The following is a 15,358-nucleotide window of genomic DNA, read 5'->3' on the forward strand; positions in this document are numbered from 1 at the left end:
CATGTTGGCCAGGCTGGTCTCAAATTCCTGACCTCAGGTGATCCATCCACCTTGGCCTCCCAAAGTGCTAGGATTACAGGTGTAAGCCACCATGCCTGGCCTCAATTTTTTATTTTTTAAAAAGTGTTAAACCTACAGAGAAGTTGGAAGCTATAAAGAGTGCTATATACCCTTCATTTTAACATTGTTAACATTTTATGCCATTTGCGTGTACCTGCTCTCTCTTCCCGCCCCAGTTTGTTATTACCATTTTTAATTTTTGTGGAACCATTTGACAGTGAGTTGCAAACTTCACCCCTAAATATGTTAGTGCGTATTTACAAGAACAAGGACATTGTCTTATATCACCACTATAGAATTACTGAATTCAAGAAATCTAATGCTGATTATAAATACAGTATATCATCCATATTTAATTTTCTTCTGTTACTCCAAGAATGTCCTTTATAGCAATTTTTAAAACTCCTGATGTAGGATCCAATCCAGAATCATGTATGTGGTTTTCATGGCTCCATAGTCTTTTCTAGATGGGCTCCTTGCCTTTCACTGTATTTCATGACATGGACATTTTAATGAATGTAGGCCAGTTGCTTGCTATCCTGTCCTTTAACTTAGGTTTAATTGTTTCTCCACAATTGACATAGGTTAAACTTTCTTGGCAGTAACACTTGATAAATCCTTGGAGGAGGCAGATTGTGTCCATTTGTTCCTGTATTGGTAATGGTAAATTTGGTTAAGGTAATTTTGGTCAGAATTATCTACTGTAAAGCTGTCTTTTATTCCCTCTAATTAAGAAGTCATCTGTGGGAGACACTCTGAGGCTGTGTAAATACACTGATTCCCAGCAATCCTTCACTCCATGATTTTAGCATCCACTTACAATTCTTGCCCGAGTCAGTTATTACAAAGGTGGTCATCAAATGTGGCTTTTCTAACCTTCCTCATTGCTGTTATCCCCTCTCACCACTGCAGTGTAAGGTGGCTGCAGACAGTGGTGTGCTGGTCAGCTCTGATTACATGCATTTTTCCTAACTCCGTATTCAATGATGTCATGTTGGTAGCCTGAAGTCAGTCATAGTGGGATATTTACACTTAAGACATTGGCAAGCACCACAGCTTAGGCTTCTCCCCAACCCCTTGGAGAACCAGTTGTTAAACATTTATCAGCATACCACTGGATGCATTTAAGCTAAAACACATTCAGGAAAGAATGACTTTGGCAATAAAGGGACTTTATAATTATTTTTAGTCAGAGTCTCACTCCTGTCACCCAGGCTAGAATGCAGTGCTCACTGCAGCCTCCATTTCCCAGGCTCAGGTGATCCTCCCACCTCAGCCTCCCGAGTAGCTGGGACTACAGGCTCACACCACCATGCCTGGTTTGTAAAATACAAGCTTTTGTATTTTAGTAGAGACAGGGTTTTGCCATGTTGGCAAAGGAAACCTTAAGGAAAGAGGACCCATCTTCAAATATTTAAAGGCCATCTTGTGGGGTACCCTCATTAGTTAGGATGTAACCTCCTCATACACCCCAACCTTCCTCCCTGTTGGTGCTCCAGTGATGCATGGGTCCTTGAAGGCATCACAGGACTGCACCTCTCCCACCTCTGCCTTCCTATTAAGGAGCCAGGAGGGGGCAGAATAGAACAAAGAGGGTGCATGTCACCTTGAGCAGGAAGAGGGATACTTCTTACTCTCATCCTAAAAGCAGCAGTGTGTTTGCAGAACAATGGCGAGGTGCAGAGGAGGTGGCATTCACGCTAAATGATGCGGAGGAGATGGTGTTCTTGCCAAATGGCTTTCATGTTCTTGGTAAAGTGGATACAGTTACTTCCAAGAATGAGAGAGGCAAAGCAGTCTTCGGCATTAAGAAGCATGAAGATGGCTGGGCGCGGTGGCTCAAGCCTGTAATCCCAGCACTTTGGGAGGCCGAGACGGGTGGATCACGAGGTCAGGAGATCGAGACCATCCTGGTGAACACGGTGAAACCCCGTCTCTACTAAAAAAATACAAAAAACCAGCCGGGCGAGGTGGCGGGCGCCTGTAGTCCCATCTACTCGGGAGGCTGAGGCAGGAGAATGGCGTAAACCCGGGAGGTGGAGCTTGCAGTGAGCTGAGATCCGCCACTGCACTCCAGCCTGGGCGACAGAGCGAGACTCCGTCTCAAAAAAAAAAAAAAAAAAAGAAGCATGAAGATGCTTTGAGATAGCAGTGAAGGGCATTTTTTTGTCCAGCCCACCAACCCGCTCAAGGCAGCCCAACTCCAGGATGTTCAAGCAGCACAAGAAAGGGCCAAGTCAGCATAACACTCCGCAGTACTGTGCAGCCCGAGAGTTGATATGGGGAAGGAGGTGGACACAGGTGCCCAGAGTTCACCACTGATGTATACAAAAGTTGATAAATTCTCCCAGAGGCCAGGGCATCCGAAGGCAGCTCTGAATCCAGGCATGGCAGTGATCCGGGCATGGCCAGAGGAGGGCAGGTGGAGAAGGTCAAGGGGCTGGGATCAACCTGCCAGTTGAAGCAATGAGCAGCTTCCCTGACAGTAAGAGAGCTGGCAGAGTTGGTGGTGGTGGTTGGAAAGTGAGACAACTGTGTTCTGGATCTCTTTGGAAGGTATCAAGCAACGACCTGGTTCTAGGGAGGGCAGTAGTGGGGGCCACCAGTGTGAAGAGGGTGAAGAGCTGTGTGTTCAGGCAGCCAGAAAGTCACAATCATGGGGAAGAGGTAGGATAAAGGCACGTGGAACACACTCTGACTTGGGACTGCAAGACTCAGTCTCCGAGGCCTGGCTGTCACTGGCTAATGGTGGAAAAGCTATTTCTCGCTGGCCTCAGTTCTTCATCTCATGTGAATGGGGGTTGGGTGCGGTGGCTCACACCTGTAATCCTGGCACTCTGGGAGGCCAAGGCGAGTGGATCATCTGAGGTCAGAAGTTCAAGACCAGCCTGGCCAACATGGCGAAACCCTGTCTCTACTAAAAATATAAAAAAATTAGCGGAGTGTGATGGTGCATGCCTGTAATTCCAGCTACTCAGGAGGCTGAGCCAGGAGAATCACTTGAATCCAGGAGGCAGAGGTTGCCGTGAGCCGAGATCACGTCACTGTACTCCAGCCTGGGTGACAAACTAAGACATTGTCTCAAAAAAACAGTAGTAATAGTAATGATAATAATAATGTCAATGGGGATTAAATGTTGGTCAAGAGTACAAAATGAAATGATGTCCACAGCAGTGCTGTGTGAAATGTAAAGCTCTATACATCTGTTTGGAGTTCCATTATAAATATTAATGCCTACAAATCTGAGAATGAGTGTAGGAAGGGGAGGTGCAGGGTGTGCATGGAAAAGATGTTAATAACAATACCAAGAGTTTGAATTTGAATAGGGCTTTGCAGTATATGTGGGGCTTTCTTCCCATCTATTTGATTTTCTCAAATGAGATAACATCCGCATAACACAAAGCACAGTGGTTGGCCTGTAGTAAGTGCTGAATTAGAGTTCATTCTTCTTGTGAGTCCTCACACAGCCCCACGAGGTAGATGTTGTTAATTCCATTTTAAGGTCAAAAGTGAGAGACTCAGACAAATTCCTGTGTCCAAGAGTATGTATCAGCTTAGCGGGTAGTGGTCAGGACTCAAACCCAGGCCTCTGGACTCCAAGGTCAACATTCCTTTCTTTCTAATCTGTGTCTAAGGACCCAACCAATTCTCAGAGTCTATTCTAAATCTAAATTGATTCCATTCTATTTAGAATCTATTCTGAATTATAAAATCTGCTTCCTCTGTATAATCTACACTTCACACAAAGCTGCCAACTTTTGAAACATGGTAAACATAAGATGTATGTGGGATTTTTTTTTAACTACATGATGTTAAAAGTTGTCATCAGAATTTTCTCTTTTGTAGAAAAGACTCTGAATCCCCATAACATCATATTGTGATTGATGATTGTCACTGGCACAATTTCATATGACTCTTTTGCAAGATTAAATATTTTGCAATCCTGAAGATATCCAACCAACCTAATAATGCAACATACTCTAGGGACCAATTAATCCTTCAAAGTAACTCTTACTTCAGTGTTAGCGTTTTTAATTGTGAAAATCCTCCCTGTTTTGGTGAAATGCCTTTTGCATTATGGTCAGTGATGATTTGGATGGACGGATGGATGGATGGATGGATGGATGGATGGATGGATGGATGGACAGATGGATGGGTGGGTAGATGGGCAGGTAGGTGGGTGGATGAATGGATGGATAGATAGACAGATGGGTGGACAAATGGATGGATGGACGAATGGGTGGGTGAGTGGGTGGGTGGATGGATGGATGGATGGATGGATGGGTGAGTGGATACCTAATTCTGACTTCCTCTACACCAGAGTAGGTATAGTAGAAAAAGATGTGTACTGGGTTTTGAGAAATATGCGTACTAGCCCTGGTGATCTGAGACATTTCACATCACATTTTCCAGCCTTTGTTTCCTCACCTGAGAATGGTAAGTAAATTATTATTAAGGTCACTTGCAGCTCAAAGTATCCACGATCTTACTGCACTATGAGTCCACTTCTTGAAGAACAGTGACGTGAGAAATTTGATACTTGGGCTCCAAACCTTATGTTCTGAGAGAGCAAACCCAATAAAGGCTTAGATTCCTGGCAAGTCGGACTCAGATTCCTTACATGCTTACTCGTGAGAATAACTTCCAGCCTCCTTAAAATACTTTATGACCGGCTCAACAAGTGAAGAAAGATGGATCTGAGAAAATCACCAATGGGGAGAGCTTATGCTGCTCCAACTGAAAGCTGTGTGGAGCCCCTTGGGGAATGATGGTGAGCTGTTCGAAAACAAGCACTTATGGAACAAATTGTCCAGAAAGATAGAAGCAGAGAAACATGCTTGCTGCCCTCACTGATTTCAGATTACAGCTTCATGGGACTGTGGCCAGGACGCAGACTAGAGAAAAATACAGGAGGGGCCTCTAACACAACCTAGGGAGGCTCTTGCTAGGGCAAGAGGGACAGATTGTGGTGGAGTAGAAAGAGGCAGCTAGTCTGGGGCTCAGATTCTGGATTTAACATTCACTAGTAGTGTCTTGAATAAGCCACCTGATCTCTCTCAGCTTCATCTGTAAAACTGGACATATGAACAGTGACCTCAGAGGATCCCATGAAACACAATACATGCAGTCCCCAGCCCATTGCCTGGCACTGAGTAGACTCCCATGAATATTAGCTTCCCTTCTTCTTCCATCCAGTTAGGTGGATGGGCGATTGGGTTAGTCGTCTCATCTGTACCTCTGTCTAGCTGCGTGACCCGGGACAAGAGGCTTCTTGTTTCCTCACCTATAAAATATGGAGGGGCATCACAGTAGTTGCCAGGACCTCTTGCAGGCCTGACATTGCCACTCTCTGGTCTAATTCCTGCTGAGACTGGCAGTACACATCTGTGGCCTGGAAGAGCAGGGACAAGAGTCCACAGTGGGGGACATGCAAAAGTCAGAGCTCACTCATTGACTTGGAGGTTGAAACCATGATGCTGGACCAAGAGCCAGGTTGTCAACATGATGTGGACACAGCCCCTAGCTCTGACCCAGCCACTTGCACTGGTCATCTCTTTAGAGCCCACCTGTTAATGTCCCAATATCCCCGACCTTGGGGCCCAGCCATTCATGAGCAGGGAGAAGGGGCATGGTGTTTGGGGTCGTGGAGCACAAAAAGTCCCTGTCATATACATTTAATGTTCACGTTGATGTAAGGATCTTGCCTGCAGATCCAAAACCCTAAGTTTCCCCACAACATCTGTCTCTGAAGACTGCTATAAAAATTTCAAAATCAGGCATGTATCAGATATTCTGTATATCTGGGGCTCAGATTCTGGATTTAACATTGGCACTATGTTGGCATAAAGTGGCCAACATAGTGCCTGACAATCAGTAGGTACTGAATGAATGAAAGTCCCCTCCGCCATTAAACAGGTAGTACCCGCTTATTCTATAAACAGAGAATATCTCTGCAAGAAGCGTTGAAACGATCTCATGTTTTGTTTTTTTAAAATAAAGTTTAGACCACTTATTTGTGTTTAAAATATATATATATATATAAATGGCCAGTTTGCTGGCTCAGTGATGAAATGAGGTTCCAGAAAGGAGTTACTGGTTTACGATGGGCGGGTGCTACATTTATATAAAAGGGTGTGTACAAAGTGAAATCCAGCAAGCTGGAATTTTTTCCCCTTTAATTTTCACATAGATTAAAAACTGCTGAAGATAAGGTCAGCTCTGGGCTGTAGAAGAGCAGCTTCACACCCATCCCTCTCCATGTACGGATTCATTGTAGGCAGGGACTTCTCTGCATTGCCTGTCAATGGGGATTTTCCCTTAAATGCAAAGAAAGGGGTCTGGGAAAGTCAGTGAACATCTACTACAGGGCAAATCATTTATCTCTAAACAGGCATGTGAGGTTTGAGAACAGAGTCTAAATTTGTCAGACAGGGTTTTATTTCTTCACAGACATATTCGATTAGTGAGTCTTTCAGGGCCCCTTTCTAGAAATAACTGCAAGAAAACACCAACAAACCCCATGAAAGTATGGAGAAGATTCCCCAGAAGATTTTTAAAAAATTTATAGTTACAATCCCACACCAAGAAATCCACCCTCAAACATTTTTAAGTACACTGTTCAGAAGTGATAAGTATATTCACATTGCTGTGCCCCACCGGACATTTTAAGTTTCTAAACTGAATCATCAGCGCCTGCACGTGTGTTAGCCAAGGGCAGCATCAGTGATTTGAGGAAGTGCTTGGTTCTAGAAGAACCCCATGGCCTGGGCTCATTGTAGGCTCTTCTGAATGGGCTGGGACAGTACAATGATATGACCACAGCTTGGAAATCAGCATCCGCCGTTACTGTCCACCCCAACTTCTTTCCAGTTCATCTTTAGGAAGAGCCCTCCCTTCTTTGGGAGGCTGAGGCAGGTGGGTCACGAGGTCAGGAGATTGAGACCATCCTGGCTAATACACTGAAACCCTGTCTCTACTAAAAATACAAAAAATTAGCCAGGTGAGGTGGCGGACCCGTGTAGTCCCAGCTACTCGGGAGGCTGAGGCATGAACCCAGGAGGCGGAGCTTGCAGTGAGCTGAGATCGCACCACTGCACTCCAGCCTGGGCCACAGAGTGAGACTCCGTCTCAAAAAAAAAAAAAAAAAAAAAAAAAAGGAAGAGCCCTCCCTAACCGCTAGTTATGGACTAAATTGTGTCGTCTCCAAATTCACACGTGGAAGCCCTATCCCCCGTACCTCAGCATGTGACTGTATTTGGAGATAGGAACTTTGAAGAGGTGACTAACTGAAAATGAGGCCATTAGGGTGAGCCCTGATCCAATATGACCAGTGTCCTTATAGGAAGAGGAGATGAGGACACACAGGAAAATGCCAGGGATGTGTTTGCACAGAGGAAGCACCATGGGAGGGCAAGAGACAAGGCAGCCATCTACGAGCCAAGGAGAGAGGCCTCAGGAGAAGCCAGCCCTGCCGACCCCTGGAGCTCGGACTGCCAGCCTCCAGAACTGTGAGAACATAAATGTCTCCAGTGGAAGCCGCCCAGTCTGTGATATTTTGTGATGGCAGCCTGGGATTTCTACGGAAATCAGAGCCGGAGCCAGGGCCTTGGAAGTTCTTGGTGAGACGGAGTCCCGAGCAGCAGGAGTCAGGGACTTGGAGAGAGTGAAATCAGGAAGGAGGAAAAGCAAATGCCAGCACGTGTCCTGGAGTTGGTCCCCACTGTGGCAACTGGGGGCCTCATCCCCCCAGGACCCGGGAACTATGCAGCAGGGGCCTGAGTTGTCTGGGGAGAGCGCTCACCTGCCCACTCCTTCCCTAGGGGTCAGGACTTCCGAGAGGGTGAAGGTCATGCATAGGTGAGTCCCAGGTTGGTCCCAGGATTCTGAGAAGTCCCACACGTGCTGGGGGCAGAAAGCAGGAGGTTGGAGGTGTAGCTGGGGTGAGCGCTACCGGGTTACACCTCCTGGAACTTGGTTTTTTCTTTGCAACCCTTCACTTTATACTACTACAGTTTTTTCACTACTATTTACTGATCACCTACCAGGTTCAAGGTTCTGTGTTAGCTGCTATGTTACTCAAAACAGCAAGTCTCAAATGCTACTTATAAATTCACAAAGACTGAGTTTCATTGAAACTCTTGGTTTTCTGGCAGTGCTGGTAATGATTTCAGACACTCTGGCCTCCAAAATGGGAATCCGGGAATATTCTCAATAGGAGGCTTTTGATTTAGAATTCATCTTGGATCCCATTTACACAGTAAACAGCAGTAAGGTGTCAGAGACTCTGCCTAGACTACCGATAGGGAATGCTAGGGCCAGGGCACAAAGTAGCCAGCCCCACCTCTGGGCACAGTAATAAATACATTGGTGGGTTTTTTCTTCCTTTGAAGTTCTGACAGGCCGTCCTAATATGGAAATCCGTGACCATCAGCTGGCCACTGCACAGTGTGTGTTCCGTGCTTCCACGGATTCACAGTTTGTGCTCACCAGTGTGCCAGAGACAGGGTTTACTTGCAGATGATGGGCATCTGGGTTGCAGCCAATCCACCATTCCAGTGGGTGAAGCAGCCCATCTTTTTTTTTTTTTTTTTGGAGATAGAGTCTCTCTCTGTCACCCAAGCTGGAGTACAGTGGCGTGATCTCGGCTCACTGCAACCTCTGCCTCCCGGGTTCAAGCGATTCTCCTGCCTCAGCCTCCCGAATAGCTGGAATTACAGGTGTGTGCCACCATGCCCAGTTAATTTTTGTATTTTTAGTAGAGATGGGTTTTTGCCATGTTGACCAGGCTGGTCTCAAACTCCTGACCTCAAGTGATCTGCCTGCTTCATCCTTTGCTTTGTTTGTTGGACCCTGCCTGTAAGACCTAGAATTGGCCACTTTCCTTGTCCTACTGGTCTCTGAAGTGACCAGGGTCAGCTCAGGGAGGCATTCAGGGTACCATAGCTATGTAGGCAACCATGTTGCCCTAGAGCCCCCAGCAGATGAGTCTCCAGATGGTGCCTGCAATGAACCTCATGGGTCACCTGTGCAGAGAGTGAAAGTGTCTCTGGCTCTTTCTCAAAGGGGTCTCCTGCTGCTCCAAGCTGCAGCTGAAAGCTCTGGGCTCCTCCTAATTCTGGGCAGGGGCTGGTGGGGCATAGGCATCCGGGAGAAGTCAGCCTGCAGCCTGCAAATATTTATCTTATGTTTCCTGCCGAGCTAGAAACCAGGGCATGTGGTTCTTTAAATAGAAAAAAAAAGGTGGGGGGGGAGCTTATCGAAAAATTACCAATGTGCTGCCCTCCTCTCTGGGTGCTAATGAATGTCCCCAGGACCTCCTCTTCTTGGCTCTTCATTTCTCCTGCCTTGGCCCTTCCCCATGGCTCCATGCAGCCCAGAGCAGGCAGTATTTGTTTGAATGACCCACTTACCCTTCTCTCCCCCTATCTGCTGGGAATGGGTGGGGCCAACAGCCTGGTTCTAGAATCCAGACATGTCATTGTTGGCGCAGGGATCTGGGAGTGCTCCTGGGTCCTCTGGCCTGGCTGGGCAGTGCTGGGATCCTGAGCCCTCTCCCGCTCCCTGGGTCTCAGCCTTCCCATTCCTTTGTGCCTCTGGCCCCAGGATTGACTTTTCTGCTTTGGTCTATTACCCTGCTTGCTCTTAGCAGCTCCTCTCTGAGAGCCTAGACCATAGAGACCTGCTCCCAGATTCCAGACTAGAGGCTGGGATGTTCTCACTCCACAGATAGTCTTTATGGGTGACACCTACCTGGCTCAAGACTCCTGTGCTCCAACCATTCATTGAGACCCCATTCTCTTCTCTTGCTAAACCCTGTCGGCCATTTCTCCATCTCCACTAAGCAGCCTGGGTTGCGATGCTGTGACCTCTTCTTTAATGACACTGGTCTCCTGCCCAGGCCTGTTCCTTGAGTCAAAAGAAACTGCCAAGCTTTGGATACCTGTTTTACTTTCCCAAGGCTGCCTAACAAATTACCACCAATGAGACAGCTTACAACAATAGAATTGTACTGTCTCCCAGGTCAGAATGCTAGAAATCAGAACTTGGATGTCAGCAGCCCTGGTTGCTTCTGGAGGCTCCGGGAGAATCGATTTCCTGAGTCCCAGCTAGCTTCTGGAGGCGATCTGTCAGTAGAGACTCCAGTTGTCAACATTTCCTTAAGAGATGGTGCTTGATCAAAATGAAGTTTTCCAAGGTGTGAACAGACTGGACAAAGTATGATGGAAGGGTCATCTCCTTCATGCCGGCCGTGAGACTTCTAGTAAGACGGCCCAAACTGGGCCCTGGGCAGCTTCATCAGGGCTTTGCAGACTTTAGCCATTGACTTGGGTCTATGCAGTCTTTGGTAAACTGGATATCTCTCCCATTTTAGAGATGAAAAGACTGAGGCCAGAGGAGTGTAAGTGACCTGCCTAATGCCATGCCTCCTGCCCCCTGCTTCAGGGGTTCATGCCACTGCTCCACTCTGGAAGGTTAAGTGAAGAGTGGTCAATGCAAGGAAGAGCTTTGGGGGAAATGAATCCATAACCCAGTCACAGCCCAGGTAACCACAGGAATTGCCCACTGGAGAAATCATCATCAGCCAGGATCTTTTTCTAGAACCAGTGTGTCTGTCCAATCATGGACCCCGATTGGGTGACAAGTATTGAGACAGGGCTACTGGAGAATGGAAAGCCTGATAATTTCATGTCAGTCTCTTCTCATGATGCCCCTGGAGCTCCAAGAGACACCACAGCTTTTTACCACATGTGAGAACACTTCGAGTTTTGTAAGTTCTGGTTTTCAAACTGGGATCTTGAGTGATACAGTGTGACCTCCCAGGTCGAAATCCCAGGGATGATTCAAGGCCACATTTGCCTGGGGTCAGGACCCTGAAGTGGGCAATTTTCTTCCTTGCCTCTGTCTTCCCAGCTCTCCTAGCCCCTCCTTTCCTCAGCTAGCCCCAGCTGGTCCTCTGCACCCTGGGAGGTCCCAGGCCTGCTCATCAACCACCTCCTCCGCACCTACCAGCTCTAGGCCCTGCTTCCTGTGCAGGAAACTGGACCGAAATTTGGTTCCATATGGAGACGGCTCGCAATCAGCTGCCCTTTCCCAGAAAGTTCATTTTACTGCTGTTTATTACACAACCGATATTCACATAAATCCAAATAAACGAGAAAATTCTTCCACCATCCCACAACAGAGCACACTGGCTTCCTTCTCATTTTCTTTTGCTAGCTCCGTCCGTATGCATACTCAATTCTTATCCTTTGATTTCTGGGTTTTTTCCCCTACTTATTATTTCATAAGCATCTTCCCATCTTCTCCCTGTACTTCATAATTATGATTTTAATGACTGCCTAAGAGTCCCTCAAGGGGACACATTTAATTTACCCATTCCCTTCTTCCTGAATCTTTTTTCAATCATGGTAATAAACACAGAAAGGTTTCCCCTGTTTTGAAAATTTTCCTAATAATAATACATTTCCACAACCTGAATTAGGTCAAAAAGCATGAACATTTTATGACTTAAATATTTCAGCCAAATTACTTATTATATTTATGTTACAGATTTAAAAATGGGCCCTACAGTGCACTCACTTCATGAATCTTATGAATCTGCCCTTTGTCTCTTTTTTTTTTTTTCAAAGATGGAGTCTCGCTCTGTCACCCAGGCTGCAGTGCCGTGGCATGATCTTGGCTCACTGCATTCTCTGCCTCCCAAGTTCAAGCAATTCTCCTGCCTCAGCCTCCTGAGTAGCTGGGACTACAGGTGTGCACCACCACACCTGGCTAACTTTTGTTGTCTTTCGTATCTTTTGTAGAGGTGGGGCTTCACAATGTTAGTCAGACTGGTCTCAAACTCCTGACCTTAGGTGATCCACCCACCTCAGCCTCCTAAAGTGCTGGGATTACAGGCATGAGCCACCGTGCCCAGCCATATCTGCCCTGTTCTAACCACTTGTCACTGTCTAATATTTTGAAAGAGTAGATTACATCTGCTAGTCCTAAAAATCAACCCCTGCACTCCGGGAGGGCAGCAGGAACCCATCCTGCTAACCAGGGATGTTAAAGAACCCTGCTATGGGCTGAATTGTATCCCACTAAAATTCACATGTTGAAGCCCTAACCCCTAATGTGACTGTACTTGGAGGCGGGGCCTTTAAGGAGGGTCTAAGGTTAAATTAGATCATAAGGGAGGGCCCCGATCCCGCAGGACTGGTGTCCTTATAAGAATCAGAAGGGACGGCCGAGTGCAGTGGCGGACGCCTGTAATCCCAGCACGTTGGGAGGCCGAGGCAGACAGATCATCTGAGGTCAGGAGTTCAAGACCAGCCTGGCCAATATGGTAAAACCCCGTCTCTACTAAAAATACAAAAAAACTAGCTGGGTGTGGTGGCAGGTGCCTATAATCCCAGCTACTCGGGAGGCTGAGGCAGGAGAATCACTTGAACCCAGGAGGCGGAGGTTGCAGTGAGCCGAGATTGCGACGCTGCACTCCAGCCTGGGCAACAAGAGTGAAACTCCATCTCTTAAAAAAAAAAAAAAGAATCAGAAGGGACACCTAGAGGAAAGGTTATGGGAGGTACAGCAAGAAGGTGTCCTGTGAGCCAGGAGGAGAGGCCTCAGGAGACACCAGCCTGGTGGCACCTTGATGTCAGATTTTCAGCCTCTGTAACTGCAAAACAATAAACGTTTGTTGTTTAAGCCACCCAGTCTGTGGTATCCTCTTACAGCAGCCAGAGAGGACTAATACAGGCTCCCCCTGGAATTGCTTATTTGCTTATTCAGAGTTGCCATCTGAGTCACAGAAGATCGACAATAGTTAGTTTTTTTCAGGACCATCTTCGTAAGTTGCAGGGCTCCATGCACAGCAAAAATGCAGGGTTCTCAGGCTGGCGTGGTGGCTCATACCTGTAATCTCAGCACTTTGGGAGGACAATGTAGGCAGATTGCTTGAGTCTAGGAGTTCAAGACAAGCCTGAGCAATATGGTGAAATCCCATCTCTACACAAAATACAAAATTTAGCTGGATGTGATGGTGCACGCTTGTAGTCCCAGCTACTAAGGAGTCTGAGGTAGGAGGAGCTCTTGAGCCCAGGAAGGCTGAGGTTGCAATGAGCTGAGATGACGCCACTGAACTCCAGCCTGGGTGACAGAGTAAGTCCATTGCACAAAAACAAACAAACCAAAATTTAAAGAACTAAAAATGCAGAGTTCTTTGACTGAGGCACAGTGGCTCATGCCTGTAATGCCAGCACTTTGGGAGGCTGAGGCGAGTGGATCACTTAAGTTCGAGACCAGTCTGGCCAGCATGGTGAAGCTGTCTCTACTAAAAATACAAAAATTAGCCAGGCGTGGTGGCGCACGCCTATAGTCTCAGCTACTCGGGAGGCTGAGGCAGGAGAATTGCTTGAACCTGGGAGGCATGGGTTGCAGTGAGCCGAGATCGCACCACTGCACTGCCTGGGCGACGGAGCGAGACTCTGTGTAAAATAATTAAATAAATAAAAATGCAGGGTTCTTTGTCCAAAAAGCAGGAAAAAAGCTGTTTCCTTGCTGCCATGGTCTCTTTCAACCAGTCACTGTTGCTGTCTCCCAGGTATAGGGACACTCATGAGTCAGAGTCAAGACACTTATAGGTGACTGGAGCCCTACCCTAGGACTCATCACACATACCAGGCCTGACCCTGATCATTGTCACTGGGGATAGAGAAGAGGAGCGAGGCACTGGGTGGCTGGACCCCATTCTGGGGTGGTGAGGAGCGGTGGGAGGTGGGACTGCACCTAAGCCAGGGGTCCACATCCCCAGCACAGGCTCCACTGTGCCTTAGGACTTCATTGAGAAAACACAAATTCACAGATAAATTCATCACCAGTTTCAGGAGGGCGACAGCAGAGAATTAAACCCCCAGCGTGGGGCCCCATGTGACTGCACTGGTCACACACCCTGAGTGCAGGCCCTGGTCTTCTCCGGCATCCCGGGGTCAGGGAAACCCTCATTGTTTCCTGTGCACATCACTCGAAGTCCTAGAGCTCTACCGATAACTTCTTTCTTGCAGATTCTGAATGCATATTATGTTCTGCTTTTAAGTGAATTTTCCATTAAAGTCACGTGAATCCAGACCTCTGTAAATGCAACCCGGTTTTGCGCGCCACCTGAAGGAAGGCCCCTCCCTTTTTCTTGGCGCTTGTATTGATATGCTTGCTCTGCAGTGGCGTCCGCCCCATCCTTTCTGACGCTCTGCCCTAGATGTGATGCTCTGTGAAGTCTGATACTCGCCTTCCTTCCTTCTTTCCATGTCATTAGCCTAAAGAGAAGGCAGGACTTGAGCATGGGGCAACAGAAGAGACATGGGCTTGGAGCTGCTTCCTACTAGTAGGGTGGCCTTGAGCTATGTATTAGTCCATTTTCGTGCTGCACATGAAGACATACCCAAGACTGGGCAATTTACAAAATAAAGAAGTTTAATAGACTCACAGTTCCACATGGCTGGGGAGGCTTCACAATCGTGGCGGAAGGTGAAAGGCACATCTCACATGGCGGCAGACAAGAGAAGAGAAGTTGTGCAGGGAAACTGCCCTTTATAAAACCATCAGATCTCATGAGACTTATTCACTGTCATGAGAATAGCGTGAGAAAGACCTGCCCCCATGATTCAATTACCTCACACCGTGTCCCTCCCACAACACATGGGAATTGTGGGAGATACAATTCAAGATGAGATTTGGATGGGGACACAGGCAAACCATATCAAGCTAGTTACTGAATTGCTCTGGTTTGGGTTATTTCACCTGTGAAGTGGTGATACCATCTGCCTGCAGGATTGGGGGGACCATACCATGGGATTGTAGGGCATTTGGCAATGTGCACTCCGCCATTGCTTCCTAGAAAGAAAGAGGGGAGAAAGAGCTCCATGCTGTTTTGTGTGAGGGAGGAAAGTGGTGGGCAGCAGGGCTTTTGGAGATGGAGCAGTCTGAGCCTGCCTGAGCTCTGCTGCCTTCTTGAGTTTCTCCACCTGAAAACAGGCATAACAGTTTCTACATTTTAAGTGTGCTGGGAAGAGTAGAGGAAGCAACTTCTAGTAAGAGACTATAGCCAAGTTTGGCATACAGTAGGTGATTAATAAATGTCATCTGCTTTCCTGCTCCCCCTGCTTGGAGTTTGCCATGTGACTGACCATCCCAGCAGTAGGTTTGGAGGACAGGGTAAGGGACAGATGGCACAAATTCACCCCAGTTTCATGCTTCAGGCAATCTCCTGACTTCCTGAGCCTCTCTTTTCTCATTCTTTTTTTTTTTTTTTTTTTTTTTTTTT

The 15,358-nt window shown here is 47.1% G+C and overlaps 1 protein-coding gene and 1 long non-coding RNA gene across 2 annotated transcripts in view; one reads left to right on the forward strand and one right to left on the reverse strand.

Annotated features, from left to right (window-relative positions):
- Nucleotides 1-15,358, forward strand: part of SCARA5 (scavenger receptor class A member 5) — a 131,869-nt gene that overhangs the window by 50,334 nt on the left and 66,177 nt on the right. The window lies entirely within an intron of this gene.
- On the reverse strand, nt 464-9,437 carry LOC108537511 (uncharacterized). The gene is made up of 3 exons (XR_001887833.1): nt 9,329-9,437; nt 7,862-7,962; nt 464-709 (listed from the first exon to the last, which is right to left on the reverse strand). It is a non-coding gene; the product is annotated as an uncharacterized LOC108537511 (long non-coding RNA).

This window comes from Rhinopithecus bieti, unplaced genomic scaffold (genome assembly GCF_001698545.2).
Source record: "Rhinopithecus bieti isolate Rb0 unplaced genomic scaffold, ASM169854v2 scaffold_315, whole genome shotgun sequence".
NCBI classification, from domain to species: Eukaryota; Metazoa; Chordata; class Mammalia; order Primates; family Cercopithecidae; genus Rhinopithecus; species Rhinopithecus bieti.